This window comes from Pimephales promelas, chromosome 7 (assembly GCF_988280905.1).
Source record: "Pimephales promelas chromosome 7, fPimPro1.hap1.1, whole genome shotgun sequence".
Taxonomy (NCBI): Eukaryota; Metazoa; Chordata; class Actinopteri; order Cypriniformes; family Leuciscidae; genus Pimephales; species Pimephales promelas.
Genome location: NC_142775.1, coordinates 15,345,885 through 15,363,435, shown reverse-complemented (window position 1 = coordinate 15,363,435; position 17,551 = coordinate 15,345,885). Strand labels below are relative to the sequence as shown.

General features: G+C 37.7%; 1 long non-coding RNA gene across 1 annotated transcript; it reads left to right on the top strand.

The window, feature by feature from the left end:
• Positions 1 to 620: 620 nt before the first annotated feature.
• Positions 621 to 11,387, top strand: LOC120489005 (uncharacterized). Its single transcript, XR_005624681.2, has 4 exons — positions 621 to 6,705; positions 9,628 to 9,705; positions 9,836 to 9,926; positions 10,011 to 11,387. It is a non-coding gene; the product is annotated as an uncharacterized LOC120489005 (long non-coding RNA).
• Positions 11,388 to 17,551: the final 6,164 nt, after the last annotated feature.

Below are 17,551 nucleotides of genomic sequence, written 5' to 3'. Positions count from 1 at the left end.
ACACTTTTATAGCCATTGATTTGTTTTCTGTTGCAGTTTTCAGTCCTCACATGCTCTGTATGCCCTTTCATGTTTCCGGCAAACGTTTCCCAGCGGACTTCTTCTGCGACAGATGAACCTTGTCTTATGATAAATAGAAAACAAAAATATAGGGTGGTTCAGTTTCACCGGTTACAGTTGTGCTTCACCTTTATGTTTACACACCCCTTGCAGAAACTACAATTCTTATATTTAGCCTGTTTAGCATAAAATGAATACAAGTTGAGTGAATGAGGCATTTATGGTGATCAACTTTCCAATCAACCAATCAGATTTTAGGGACAGGTTTATGTCAAGTTTAGGCTTAGAACCAGGATGAAGTACTTTAACATCAGTGTTCTTCACCTTTCATTACCCTCTGATTTTAGGGAAATTGATTTTAGTTATGGGTAGGGTTAGGTTTAGGGGTAGGGACTACATTTTGGGACAGGAATGTTGATCCAGGACCATGCTTTACTTGGCAAAATCACAGTGACCGCTTTACTATGTAGGCTATGCTACTTTGTACACCCAGAGTGCTTATTACAGTACAATCATAAAGAGGGTCTATCCTCACCCATCACCAGTGTGCAGCATCCACATGGATAAAGAAGTTTAAAATTGTTTTTTAAGATTGAATATTAAAAGTAATGTAAGTAGCTTTTTTGAATTATTATTATTATTATAACCTTTTATTTTCACATTTGATAATAAAATAGGTGAAAAAAATCCAATGAAAATTTAAGGATGGAACAGAATATCAGAGAGATTTAGACAAAATGTCCTCGCAAACGCCTAGCAAAGTGTGAAAACGTTCTCGGTTACTAACATAACCTCGGTTCTCTCTAGAAGAGGGAACGAGTACCGCATAATATCTTACGCTAGGGGAAACCCTTTTTACATGAGATATTGAAGCCAAAAATTATCCTAAATTTTGAATTAATGTAAAACGCATGACGGCAGCATGCAGACAAAGGCAAGACGGCTTGCGGCTCAGCCTATCAAGAGAGGCCCCTCATGACGTTAGATCCAATGGGGGCGCTTTGCACCTAGTAGGTCACGTCCCGCCGAAACAGGCATGGCCTGGGCCTATAAATACAGCTAAATGGGCTGATATAATCAGTTTTTTCATTGCCGAAGCGAACCAGAGCATGTTGCAGGCACACAAGATATGCAGTATTTGCTCCCTCTTCTAGGAGAACCGAGGTTACGTTAGTAACCAAGTTGTTTTTGATGACCAGCTCGTTTTTCCCTGAGTGACTGGCCAATCGCTGGTTTAGAAAACATTGCTATGGCCGCCACGTAAACCTTTGAGCGTGGATGGGGTTCTGCCCTTATCCAGTGGCTCTTTAAGGAAGGAGAGAACTTCCGGAACCCCTCAGTCAGGGGGTGAAAAGCCTCGAGCTTTGCACGAGCCAAAAAACACAGACCATTTTGAGGAATAGAGTCGTCTAGTAGACGGGGCTCTAGCCGGCGTGATCTTGTTAAACACTCCCTCCGGGAGGTTAGCAGGTACCCGTTGATGGCCCATGCATGTAGGGACCACAGTTCCGGGAGAGGATGCCAAATCGAGCCCTTGGCCTGAGAGAGGGGGTCTTTCCTCACTGGTATTGGCCATGGGGCAGTGCTTGTCAGCTGCATCAGAAGAGGGAACCAAGCTTGGTTTTTCTAGAGGGGAGCCACAAGTAGCACTGGACATCCGTTTTCCCTAATCCATTCCAATACCTGAGGCAGGAGCGAGACGGGGGGGGAAAGCATAGAGTGGGCAGTGGGGCCAAACGTGGGCCAGTGTATCCCTGCTCTTGGAGAAAAACTTCGGACAGTGAGCGTTTTATTTGGACACAAACAGGTCTACCTGCGCTCTGACGAATGTCTCCCACAGCAATAGGACCGTCTGCGGGGGCAGAGACCATTCTCCTGCTGGACATTGTTTCTGGACAGTCTGTCTGGTCCCAGATTCAGGTGACCAGGCACATGTGCTGCTCTCAGTGAGAGCATTTTATTTTCTGAGAACCTTGCATTTTCTGAAACCTGAGCGGGACTATAGTGCCGCAGCGGAAGGATTTCATGGTGCGCTGAATGTTCAGTCTGCTCTCTGCTGAGAGTCGCGCTATCATTGACAGCAAATCCAGTTTTGTGCCCAGAAAATAAATTTTCTGACTGAGAGACGGCAAACTTTTCGCCCAATTGACTTTGAGACCCAGATTCTTGAGATGTTCGAGTAATATGGTCCTTTGTTCTATGAGCTCTCAGTGTGATAGAGCTATTGTAACCCCTACACCCGGGTCCCACTCGACCCGCTCTGAGTGGGCCTCGAACCTGGGTCTCCGGCATGAGACTCAGGCGCTCTGACAAGGAGGCTAAAGACTGCAGCCTCTAGCGTCTGTCGCTAGAGCGCCTATTGAGATCAGGGGAGTGAGGTTTACTCGCACAGCAACTACTAGCTGGCCTCCGTTACACTCACCCCCCTAAACCTCACTCTCATTCGGGTCACGGCACCAATTTAACCCCTACACCTGGGTCCCACTCGACCCACTCCGAGCGGGCCTCGAACCCGAGTCTCCGGCATGAGACTCAGGCGCTCTGACAAGGAGGCTAAAGACTGCAGCCTCTAGCGTCTGTCGCTAGAGCGCCTATTGAGATCAGGGGAGTGAGGTTTACTCGCACAGCAACTACTAGCTGGCCTCTGTTACACTCACCCCCCTAAACCTCACTCTCATCCGGGTCACGGCACCAATTTAACCCCTACACCCGGGTCCCACTCGACCCGCTCCAAGCGGGCTTCGAACCCGGGTCTCCGGCATGAGACTCAGGCACTCTTACAAGGAGGCTAAAGACTGTAGCCTCTAGCGTCTGTCGCTAGAGCGCCTATTGAGATCAGGGGAGTGAGGTTTACTCGCACAGCAACTACTAGCTGGCCTCCGTTACACTAGAACCAGCCAATCGTCCAAGTAGTTCAAAACTCGCATGCCCTGATGTTTCAGGGGTGTGAGAGCTGTGTCCATGCACATTGTAAATGTACGGGGTGATTGGGACAAGCCGAACGGTAGGACTGTGTATTGATATGCCTCGGCCCTTGAAGGCGAATCTCAAGAATCACCTGTGACATGACGCTATTTGTATTTGGAAATAACCAGAAGACCTCATTCAGATGGATTGATATACACCAGTCTCCTTGGCAATTATGCACGAGGATTTTCCTGGTTGTGAGTATTCTGAACTGGCATTTCACAAGCACTTTGTTCAGTTGCTTTAGATCTAGATATTCGCGGAATTATCAACTTTATGTGGGTTGTTCCTTGGCACGGTATAGCGAGGATAAATCCAATGTTCTGAGGAGAATGCCAGTCACTGCGCCGGTGTGCATACTTTCATTCAGAATCACAGATTGTTCTTTTTGGAAGTATGACCAACATAAGAATTTTCAGCAGTAAATGTCATCTGAACAAGTAAGTAACCTCTACTTTTGTTCTGACCAACTAAGGGAAAAAAAGCATTGCAGTAAATCAAGCTGATTAAATCTAAAGAAAGAAATCGTGCAAATTACACTTTTTTTCTCAAATTGTTAATGTTAACAACATCAGCATTGCATGACTACATTTAATGCCCTTCTGATATTTGTCCTTGTTTTCACATGGGCCCTGTTGCAGACTGCACTCTCTTTTTACAAACTCTCAGTCCAAAGTCTTTTGCATTTTACAACGGGTAAATCTCCAGTTGTCACTGGTGATTGTCATTTGAACCATTCTGGATCCACCATCAAATTGATAAGTTTAATTATATTATATATTATATTATGTATAATATATAATAATATTTATATTATATAGTGCTGTGAGAAAAGGTTATAAATCTCCACCTCCAGCATCCTCACACGCAATATAGCCTACTAGCCGAGACTCCTTCTTTATGTGTAGAGATGTGACGCAATGATGCAAAGACATGCTCGAATCTCCACCGGAAATCCACCAGTACCACTGAATTAAAAACATTATTACAAGCTTACCGCTTTGAATCGAGCTAAGGCAAGCAAATAGTTTTGAACACTGGCTGGTTATGTACTTACTAAAAAAATATTTTCAATTATTTTTAACCCAAAAAAAGTTACGGAATGCAGCTTTAAATAATATTATTTAAAAAAAAAGACATAAATGTAATAGCAAATAAAATCATAACAAATTATGCATACAAGCAATGTTGGAAATAACACATAAAGACAAATAACAAAAAATGTATTTGTTTATAAGTGACTGTTTTTGAGAAGCTGTAGAGATTTCTCAGTGCATTGCAGTGACTTTAAGGATACATGATTGCAGTAAGCACCAGATGGCTGGCAGGGATGTGTGCAACATGGTCACAGAGGCATTACCAGCCATCTCGCTCCAGCTCTGACTGTGATAGCCTGCTGAATAAGAAGCTAGGCATGGAACCCCCACTTCCAGCAAATCAATAGCAAAGTCCAACAAAACATAATGGAGCTTGATGATAATCAGTGAGCATGTTTGGATGGGGACTTTACTTGGCTGAATCTCATCAAGGTGAGTCACTTTCGTTCCAAGACCAGACGGGAGATGGAACGAGCAGACGGCATGTTTGGATTCAGTTGTGCGGCTCTAATGTGCGGAGACGTGGCTAAACCAAAGCAGCATGTCTCGAGACTTCAAGCAATTAAGAGATCCAGGCAAGCGGAAACGCAGTGGTCATGAGAGTGGCGGACTCTTTGATCATGCACTCATCTCATTTTAATCTCACAACACCTCTGCTCTGATGGCCATGCTCTACTAATGAAGGAACCAATCACATGGCAGTTGCTTCAATGCTTTTAGGGGTGTGGTCCTGGTCAAGACAATCTCCTGAACTCCAAACTGAATGTCAGAATGGGAAAGAAAGGTGATTTAAGCAATTTTGAGCAGGGCATGGTTGTTGGTGCCAAAATGGGCTGGTCTGAGTGTTTCACAATCTGCTCAGTTACTGGGATTTTCACACACAACCATTTCTAGGGTTTACAAAGAATGGTTTGAAAAGGGAAAAACATCCAGTATGCGGCAGTCCTGTGGGCGGAAATGCCTTGTTGATGCTAGAGGTCAGAGGAGAATGGGCCGACTGATTCAAGCTGATAGAAGAGCAACTTTGACTGAAATAACCACTCGTTACAACCAAGGTATGCAGCAAAGCATTTATGAAGCCACAACACGCACAACCTTGAGGAGGATGGGCTACAACATTAGAAGATCCCACTGGGTACCACTCATCTCCACTACAAATAGGAAAAGGAGGCTACAATTTGCAAGAGCTCACCAAAATTGGACAGTTGAAGACTGGAAAAATGTTGCCTGGTCTGATGAGTCTCGATTTCTGTTGATACATTCAGATGGTAGAGTCAGAATTTGACGTTAACAGAATGAGAACACGGATCCATCATGCCTTGTTACCACTGTGCAGGCTGGTGGTGGTGGTGTTTTCTTCATGCCCTGGATGTGCATCCCACAAATGTACATCAACTGTAAGATGCTATCCTATCAATATGGGCCAACATTTCTAAAGAATGCTTTCAGCACCTTGTTGAATCAATGCCACATAGAATTAAGGCAGTTCTGAAGGCGGAAGTGGGTCAAACACAGTATTAGTATGGTGTTCCTAATAATTCTTTAGGTGACTGTGTAAGGAATAATTGACGACAGGCTGTTGAATTAATATATATTATAGCATATGCTGGCTACAATGGTGTAAACCAAACTTACTATTTATTGTAATAAGTAATATGTAATAATATATATTTAAACCATTATATATTCAAAGGTAACAGCACAAAGCTAAGGTCAAGGGTTCAATTCCCATGAAACACATGGTGATAAAATGCACACAATTTAATAATCTGTGTCGTCACCATTATATAGTGCTTCATACAGACTTTTTCAAAGCAGCTTCACAGTAGTAAAAAACAAAAAAAATATGCCATGATGCAAACATGACATGAGACAAGTTCAAATTCTGCTGTAAAACAGATCTAACAAGACAAATTAATCATTTTTAAGCTCAAGTCAGTTGAGTGTTGATTCAGTTCAGTTCAATAACTATAAGTTATTAATTTATGTTAATAATTTTTTATAAGTTAATCAATTATGAGGCCAGTTCATTGCAGATGTACAGGTGACAATAGTGTCGTTACTCAGCTCAAGTCAGTTCAATGTTGATTCAGTTTGTTTCAATCAGTGTCGAGGAATCATGAATTCGAGGTATAAATCATCTCTACAATAGAGTCGTCTTCCAGCTTAATTCAATTCAAGTTTTCTTATCTTGCGATAATGTCTGTTTTGTCAAATTGATAATATTACTGAATATGAATGTCCTTGAAACCCCAACTAAGCAAGCCAAATGAAAAAGTGGAAGGGAACCCAAAATTCATCAGGTAACAGAGGTGAAGAAAACAGACTCAGGAGGGAACAAATTCTCCTCTGGACAAATAAACTTTCCAGGCTGCATCACAGGTCAGATTTGTGGCTTAAAATGATTTAATTTTGTGCATCCAGCTTTTTCAGGTTGAAGATTGGGATTTGACACACCAGCTTTGTGTAACAGTGCGGCTAATGGACATCTGGATTATTGTTTTGTTCCCTCATAAACGTGAGAGAGCAGCTTGCAGAAAGGGGACCTGTGCAGTTACATGGGCTCGATGGAGCCAGACAGGTCAGCACTTATGACTTTGATCTATTCAATCATAATGGAAAAGGCTAGAAATGTCAGAGGATTGTAGCTCATTGTACAAAGTGACTTACTACACTGACTACACTGTAACCCTTCAAACTTTCAGCTACCACATGTTTTAGATTTTATTAGACACATGTTACCTACAATAATACAGTGATTTAATACATTTCTCTGAGTATATTATTATTATTATTATTATTATTATTATTTTCAGTTCAGTTCAAGCTCTGTTTATTCGTCTCAGAGAGTGACAATGTTTTGTAATAATTGGTATGTGTAAAAAATAACTCAATAATATTATAAAAAATGTATTACGTTTTTTCATTTATAAATTACCTAATTACAAATTTTATTGCTGCAATGTTATAAAAAAAAAAAAAAAAACGTTCAAATGTTAAAAACCCCTTCAGGCATTAGCATCACATGTGTGAAACTAACAGCACATTTTCTGATAGTTCATGGACAAAGTTGCTTTATTTAGTGAAAAAAATACTTTGAGACTGGTGTGTCATCTGTCTCCCTTTTCTTCTGTTTTAAAGTTTCATGTTACGAGTGCTTTTTTTCTTACAAAAAAGCTGAGCAGTTTCTGTTTCGCAGTGACAAAGAGAAAAGCTTGCCGTATGTTTCCTGATGGAAATGTTTGTAGCGCTATAAAAAAATTCAGTTCTGTCACTTGTTCTTCTTGTGCACGGCAGTGTAACTTTCTTAAATGATGAAAAACTTTCTTAATAACAAATGTTTGAATAAAGTTTTTGCTTTGAAATGACATTGTTATACTTTTCCATTTAGATGTATTCAATTGCTAAACTGCTAAATTTGTGCCAGAGATAGCCTATATTCCAGTCAAAACATTGTTGAGGTTTTCCTTTGTTTGTTTCAGAGCATGTTTGAGCTTTTATGACATCAGGCAGTAGATTAAACAACATAGTAAAGTTTTGGCAAAAAAAATGCCCCGCTAAGCCGACACTGATTAAATTAAGATTTTTTTTTTTTAATAGAAATATTGGTCTGATTTTTTGTCCTATTCATTTTTGGGGGTGAAACTGTGTAATAGAAGTTCCATTTAGCTCCAAAGTATATTGGCTTAGTGAGGTAATTTAACATCATTTGGTCTGTTCCGGCATTAATTAATATGAATACTTGGGAGGAAAAAGGACCCTTTATCACTGACCATTATGGCCACCCACCCATTCTTTAACCCATTCAGACCCTGTGTCCATTACAATGGACATCACATGTCAGACCCTTTTTTTTAACTTCTGGAGCATTTCACCTAGTTTAAAGCCTGCAGTCCATGAGATTGGACGTTTGTCATCCAATCAAATGCCAGTAAAGCTTTGCTTGTAGTAATTATATATATATATATATATATATATATATATATATATAAAACTCTTGAAGAGAAGCATGGCAGCACTTCACTCCAAACAGATTGGAGAAACTCAAAATTTCGACCCGAAAAAAACGACCCTTTCGTTTTTGTTTTTGTTTTTTTGTGCGAAAAAATAAGTTTCTCCAATCTTCTTGAAACTCTGGATTCTGATAGAGGGCCATGGGACTTAGACCTGAGTGCAAAAATGGTGGCTCAAGACCCTTCCAGAGCTGGGATATTGAGATGTTTATAATGGTATAAATGCTACGTGGGATGTCAATATCTCAGCTCTGGAAGGGTCTAGAGCCTCCATTTTTTAACTCAGGTCTAAGTCTCATGGCCCTCTATCAGAATCCAGAGTTTCAAGAAGATCAGAGCAACTCAAAATTTCGACCCGGAAAAAAAAAAAACAACAGTGGTAGCCTACCCCTTTCGTTTTTTTTTTTTTTTTTTTTTTGTTGTTTTTTTTGTGCGAAAAAATAAGTTTCTCCAATCTTCTTGAAACTCTGGATTCTGATAGAGGGCCATGAGACTTAGACCTGAGTGCAAAAAGTGGACGCTCTAGACCCTTTTAGAGCTGAGATATTGAGATTCCATGTAGCATTTATGCCATTATAAATGTCTCAATATCTCAGCTCTGGAAGGGTCTAGAGCCTCCATTTTTGCACTCAGGTCTAAATCTCATGGTCCTCTATCAGAATCCAGAGTTTCAAGAAGATTGGAGAAACTTGTTTTTTCGCACACACAAAAAAAAAAAAAAAAAACGAAAGGGGTACCACTGTTGTTGTTTTTTCCGGGTCGAAATTTTGAGTTGCTCTGATCTTCTTGAAACTCTGGATTCTGATAGAGGGCCACGTGACTCAGACCTGAGTGCAAAAATGGAGGCTCTAGACCCTTCCAGAGCTGAGATATTGAGATATTTACAATGGCATTAATGCTACGTGGGATCTCAATATCTCAGCTCCGAAAGGGTCTACAGCCTCCATTTTTGCACTCAGGTCTAAGTCTCATGGCCCTCTATCAGAATCCATAGTTTTGAGAAGATTGGAGAAAGTTAATTTCTCGTCGAAATTTTGAGTTTCTCTGATCTTCTTGAAACTCTGGATTCTGGATAGCTAGAACAGGGGAGCTCCAGTAAGTACATGTAAAGTAACGTTTCTAAAGTGGATTTACATAACCATACATCTTAAATTCTTATTTAAAATGTCTGTTTACATCAGGAAGGAAAATAATGTATAAGTATTGCAGGTGAGCACATCCCAACATGAAAAATACATCTGAGTGTAACGTTATGTGTGCTATTATGTAGGATAATTCACTGTTGTCACTTGTCAACACGGTTTACATTTGACAAAAAAAACAAATCTATAAAGTAACTAAACATGATATATATTTAATTTGTCCCTTATTAGTGTTTATATATTGAGGAACATTTAAGTTGGATTAAAAGAGAGTTAACACATCAACCTCAGCATGTAGGCTAAATGCAGTGTTGAGCTTGTAATGTGAATCTTGACTATATGTTACAGGGACAGAAGAACACGCGTCGCGTGTGTTTATCCGGTGGAGAGGCTCATGATGCTGAATGCTGTCATCAAAGGCTTTGAGTGAGTATACTACAGAAATGGCTAACAAAATCTATTAAATCTTAAGTTGTAGTTTATTTGAATTATTGTAAATTCAAGTAGAGACTTTACAACACTTTTCTGAGTCTTGATTTCTGTGCATTTGCTGCAGAGCTTTTGTGGTGGAGCAGGACCTGCAAGGAAAGATGATGGCAGCACTTGTTGGGGAAAAAAAGGTTTTAGGGATTTTACTCAAATATAAAGTAAGGTTGTTTTTAATACATAAATCAAATGACATTGTGCTGTTAAAAAGACTGCTTTTGTATAATGTTTGTGCATTTTTGTAGGATCTGAAATGTCTGCAGACTGGTGTGAGCACTGAGGATGAGGAGCCCAGAGCTGAATCCTGGAAGTGGTGCCATGGATGAGACCCTCCATCGCTCCACCTGCCCTTATTGCTTCAGATTGTGAAGCGCAGCACAGCAACAAGCTCTGGGACGAAGGCACAGTCCCCTCTGGTGAATTCATCAGAATAAAGCCACAGAATGGGTACCTCTGTGTTGAGTCGGCAGTAGGATGTGGTGTTCAGCGGCTGTAAATACATGCTTGTAGCTTGAATAAAGCTTTGTTTCATGTGTTGTTGACTTGTATATGCATTTATTTATTGTGCTGGTTGTTTTACTCATTTAGTCATGTTTCTTATTGTTGTCAGTATATAAAATATAATTATTTATTTAATGTATGTATTAATTCATCGATTGACTGACAATTGAGATGTTTCACTGCATTTGTCCATATAAATGTATTCATGCATAACTGTTATATGACAAAACAAATTACATTTGCTTGTTTTATTAAATTATATTTTTAGTATGTAAAAAAAATTATACAATTAAGTATTGGTCAGCATTTAATATTATTATTTTGTTTAAGTTTTGGGGTGGGCTAACAATGCAATTCATTCTGAGGTAATATTAATTTTTAAGGTGTAATACATTTTTTTTGAGTATAAAATCAACAGTTTTCTCCAAAAGCGATCTTCGAGCGGCTGCCCGTCTCCTTTGTGCAGACATTACAAACACAGAGTAAAACTGTTCTAGGTTGTGCTGTTGAGTTAGTGCATGATTCGTCTGTGCATGTTATTCCAATAAAAATAAAACAAACATTTAGTCTGGTAGGAAGGGGGGGGGGGGTTCACCTGCACCCGAAAGATATATTTTTTTAACCTAGTTTTTTGTAATCCTTAAGGTGTCTAGAAAATGAATTTTGATGTTCCCCGCGCAAATTTGTGTCCCATATGTGATTTTTTGTATCATCTTTTGTGTCCGTGCTTGATTTTTGGCTGCGGAAAATGAAAACTTTAAACCTACATAGAATCTGAACAATACATCCTACAGACACAATCTACCCCATTTTCTCTTCGTCTTTGCATGAGGAATTGATAGATATGAGGATTGTCTTGATTAGATGATGTATAGTGCATAAAAACTCAAATAAACACTAAAAAATTTAAAAAAAAAAATGGTGACATTGGATCACTTGATCTCCTGTCCTATGGACCCTTCTGATATATGTTTTCTAACTTTTGTATTTTTACAGTCTTTAGGGTGTCTAAGAAGCAAATGTTGATGATCCCCACCTGAAATATTGTCACATGTATGTATTTTCTGGCTATATTGGTTGCCACCCTGAATATCCAAAAAAGCACATATAGGCAGTCTGTTTTTCTCCTTTAGTTTTCGATTTGATAAATATCCTCCATTTTTCATAACTGGCTATGTAAATTATTGTTGAGCACATGTTGAGCTTGTTCCCAATGTTCACTTGTTGCACATTAAAATATAACATAGATATTTTAATTAAATAAAACATTTTAAGATACAATGTGTTCAAAAAATATGCATTAATTAAAAATCACATCATGTAATTAGGATTCACTGGTAATGTGAGGTTTATTTAACATACTTTTATGATGGATAGATGCACTTTTATGATGGATAGATGCACTTTTATGATGGACAGATGAACTTTTATGATGAATAGATGCACTTTTATGATGGACAGATGCACTTTTATGATGGACAGATGAACTTTTATGATGGATAGATGCACTTTTATGATGGATAGATGCACTTTTATGTTGGATAGATGCACTTTTATGATGGACAGATGAACTTTTATGATGGATAGATGCACTTTTATGATGGATAGATGCACTTATATGATGGACAGATGCACTTTTATGATGGACAGATGAACTTTTATGATGGATAGATGCACTTTTATGATGGACAGATGAACTTTTATGCACATTTATGATGGACAGAGGCACTTTTATGATGGACAGATGCACTTTTATGATGGATAGATGCACTTTTATGATGGATAGATGCACTTTTATGATGGACAGATGAACTTTTATGATGAATAGATGCACTTTTATGATGGACAGATGCACTTTTATGATGGACAGATGAACTTTTATGATGGATAGATGCACTTTTATGATGGATAGATGCACTTTTATGATGGATAGATGCACTTTTATGATGGACAGATGAACTTTTATGCACATTTATGATGGACAGAGGCACTTTTATGATGGACAGATGCACTTTTATGATGGACAGATGCACTTTTATGATTGATAGATGCACATTTATGATGGACAAATGCACTTTTATGATGGACAGACGCACTTTTATGATGGACAGATGCACTTTTATGATTGATAGATGCACTTTTATGATGGATAGATGCACTTTTATGATGGACAGATGCACTTTTATGATGGACAGATGCACTTTTATGATGGACAGATGCACTTTTATGATGGATAGATGCACTTTTATGATGGATAGATGCACTTTTATGATGGACAGATGCACTTTTATGATGGATAGATGCACTTTTATGATGGACAGATGCACTTTTATGATGGACAGATGAACTTTTATGATGGATAGATGCACTTTTATGATGGATAGATGCACATTTATGATGGATAGATGCACTTTTATGATGGATAGATGCACTTTTATGATGGACAGATGAACTTTTATGATGGATAGATGCACTTTTATGATGGATAGATGCACTTTTATGATGGACAGATGCACTTTTATGATGGATAGATGCACTTTTATGATGGATAGATGAACTTTTATGATGGACAGATGCACTTTTATGATGGACAGATGAACTTTTATGATGGATAGATGCACTTTTATGATGGACAGATGCACTTTTATGATGAATAGATGCACTTTTATGATGGATAGATGCACTTTTATGATGGATAGATGAACTTTTATGATGGACAGATGCACTTTTATGATGGACAGATGAACTTTTATGATGGATAGATGAACTTTTATGATGGACAGATGCACTTTTATGATGGACAGATGAACTTTTATGATGGATAGATGCACTTTTATGATGAACAGATGCACTTTCATGATGGACAGATGAACTTATGTGATGGATAGATGCACTTTTATGATGGATAGATGCACTTTTATGATGGACAGATGCACTTTTATGATGGATAGATGCACTTTTATGATGGACAGATGAACTTTTATGATGGATAGATGCACGTTTATGATGGATAGATGCACTTTTATGATGGACAGATGAACTTTTATGATGGATAGATGCACTTTTATGATGGACAGATGCACTTTTATGATGAATAGATGCACTTTTATGATGGACAAATGTACTTTTATGATGGACAGATGCACTTTTATGATTGATAGATGCACATTTATGATGGACAGATGAACTTTTATGATTGATAGATGCACTTTTATGATGGACAGACGCACTTTTATGATGGACAGATGCACTTTTATGATGGACAGATGCACTTATGTGATGGATAGATGCACTTTTATGATGGATAGATGAACTTTTATGATGGACAGATGCACTTTTATGATGGACAGATGCACTTTTATGATGAATAGATGCACTTTTATGATGGATAGATGCACTTTTATGATGGACAGATGCACTTTTATGATGGACAGATGCACTTTTATGATGGACAGATGAACTTTTATGATGAATAGATGCACTTTTATGATGGACAGATGCACTTTTATGATGGACAGATGAACTTTTATGATGGATAGATGCACTTTTATGATGGACAGAAGAACTTTTATGATGGATAGATGCACTTTTATGATGGATAGATGCACCTTTATGATGGATAGATGCACTTTTATGATGGATAGATGCACTTTTATGATGGACAGATGAACTTTTATGCACATTTATGATGGACAGAGGCACTTTTATGATGGACAGATGCACTTTTATGATGGACAGATGCACTTTTATGATTGATAGATGCACATTTATGATGGACAAATGCACTTTTATGATGGACAGACGCACTTTTATGATGGTCAGATGCACTTATGTGATGGATAGATGCACTTTTATGATGGATAGATTAACTTTTATGATGGACAGATGCACTTTTATGATGGACAGAAGCACTTTTATGATGGATAGATGCACTTTTATGATGGATATATGCACTTTTATGATGGACAGATGCACTTTTATGATGGATAGATGCACTTTTATGATGGACAGATGAACTTTTATGATGGACAGATGAACTTTTATGATGGATAGATGCACTTTTATGATGGACAGATGAACTTTTATGATGGATAAATGCACTTTTATGATGGATAGATGCACTTTTATGATGGATAGATGCACTTTTATGATGGACAGATGCACTTTTATGATGGACAGATGAACTTTTATGATGGATAGATGCACTTTTATGATGGACAGATGACCTTTTATGATGGATAGATGCACTTTTATGATGGATAGATGCACTTTTATGATGGATAGATGCACTTTTATGATGGACAGATGCACTTTTATGATGGACAGATGAACTTTTATGATGGATAGATGCACTTTTATGATGGACAGATGAACTTTTATGCACATTTATGATGGACAGAGGCACTTTTATGATGGACAGATGCACTTTTATGATGGATAGATGCACTTTTATGATGGATAGATGCACTTTTATGATGGACAGATGAACTTTTATGATGAATAGATGCACTTTTATGATGGACAGATGCACTTTTATGATGGACAGATGAACTTTTATGATGGATAGATGCACTTTTATGATGGATAGATGCACTTTTATGATGGATAGATGCACTTTTATGATGGACAGATGAACTTTTATGCACATTTATGATGGACAGAGGCACTTTTATGATGGACAGATGCACTTTTATGATGGACAGATGCACTTTTATGATTGATAGATGCACATTTATGATGGACAAATGCACTTTTATGATGGACAGACGCACTTTTATGATGGACAGATGCACTTTTATGATGGACAGATGCACTTTTATGATGGATAGATGCACTTTTATGATGGATAGATGCACTTTTATGATGGATAGATGCACTTTTATGATGGACAGATGCACTTTTATGATGGACAGATGCACTTTTATGATGGACAGATGCACTTTTATGATGGACAGATGCACTTTTATGATGGATAGATTAACTTTTATGATGGACAGATGCACTTTTATGATGGACAGATGCACTTTTATGATGGATAGATGCACTTTTATGATGGATAGATGCACTTTTATGATGGACAGATGCACTTTTATGATGGATAGATGCACTTTTATGATGGACAGATGCACTTTTATGATGGACAGATGAACTTTTATGATGGATAGATGCACTTTTATGATGGATAGATGCACATTTATGATGGATAGATGCACTTTTATGATGGATAGATGCACTTTTATGATGGACAGATGAACTTTTATGATGGATAGATGCACTTTTATGATGGATAGATGCACTTTTATGATGGACAGATGCACTTTTATGATGGATAGATGCACTTTTATGATGGATAGATGAACTTTTATGATGGACAGATGCACTTTTATGATGGACAGATGAACTTTTATGATGGATAGATGCACTTTTATGATGGACAGATGCACTTTTATGATGAATAGATGCACTTTTATGATGGATAGATGCACTTTTATGATGGATAGATGAACTTTTATGATGGACAGATGCACTTTTATGATGGACAGATGAACTTTTATGATGGATAGATGAACTTTTATGATGGACAGATGCACTTTTATGATGGACAGATGAACTTTTATGATGGATAGATGCACTTTTATGATGAACAGATGCACTTTCATGATGGACAGATGAACTTATGTGATGGATAGATGCACTTTTATGATGGATAGATGCACTTTTATGATGGACAGATGCACTTTTATGATGGATAGATGCACTTTTATGATGGACAGATGAACTTTTATGATGGATAGATGCATGTTTATGATGGATAGATGCACTTTTATGATGGACAGATGAACTTTTATGATGGATAGATGCACTTTTATGATGGACAGATGCACTTTTATGATGAATAGATGCACTTTTATGATGGACAAATGTACTTTTATGATGGACAGATGCACTTTTATGATTGATAGATGCACATTTATGATGGACAGATGAACTTTTATGATTGATAGATGCACTTTTATGATGGACAGACGCACTTTTATGATGGACAGATGCACTTTTATGATGGATAGATGAACTTTTATGATGGATAGATGCACTTTTATGATGGATAGATGCACTTTTATGATGGATAGATGAACTTTTATGATGGACAGATGCACTTTTATGATGGACAGATGCACTTTTATGATGAATAGATGCACTTTTATGATGGATAGATGCACTTTTATGATGGACAGATGCACTTTTATGATGGACAGATGAACTTTTATGATGAATAGATGCACTTTTATGATGGACAGATGCACTTTTATGATGGACAGATGAACTTTTATGATGGATAGATGCACTTTTATGATGGACAGAAGAACTTTTATGATGGATAGATGCACTTTTATGATGGATAGATGCACCTTTATGATGGATAGATGCACATTTATGATGGATAGATGCACTTTTATGATGGACAGATGAACTTTTATGCACATTTATGATGGACAGAGGCACTTTTATGATGGACAGATGCACTTTTATGATGGACAGATGCACTTTTATGATTGATAGATGCACATTTATGATGGACAAATGCACTTTTATGATGGACAGACGCACTTTTATGATGGATAGATGCACTTTTATGATGGATAGATTAACTTTTATGATGGACAGAAGCACTTTTATGATGGATAGATGCACTTTTATGATGGATATATGCACTTTTATGATGGACAGATGCACTTTTATGATTGATAGATGCACTTTTATGATGGACAGATGAACTTTTATGATGGACAGATGAACTTTTATGATGGATAGATGCACTTTTATGATGGACAGATGAACTTTTATGATGGATAAATGCACTTTTATGATGGATAGATGCACTTTTATGATGGATAGATGCACTTTTATGATGGACAGATGCACTTTTATGATGGACAGATGAACTTTTATGATGGATAGACGCACTTTTATGATGGATAGATGCACTTTTATGATGGACAGATGCACTTTTATGATGGATAGATGCACTTTTATGATGGATAGATGAACTTTTATGTTGGACAGATGCACTTTTATGATTGATAGATGCACTTTTATGATGGACAGATGAACTTTTATGATGGATAGATGCACTTTTATGATGGATAGATGCACTTTTATGATGGATAGATGCACTTTTATGATGAACGGATGCACTTTTATGATGGACAGATGAACTTTTATGATGGATAGATGCACTTTTATGATGGACAGATGCACTTATGTGATGGATAGGTTGCACTTT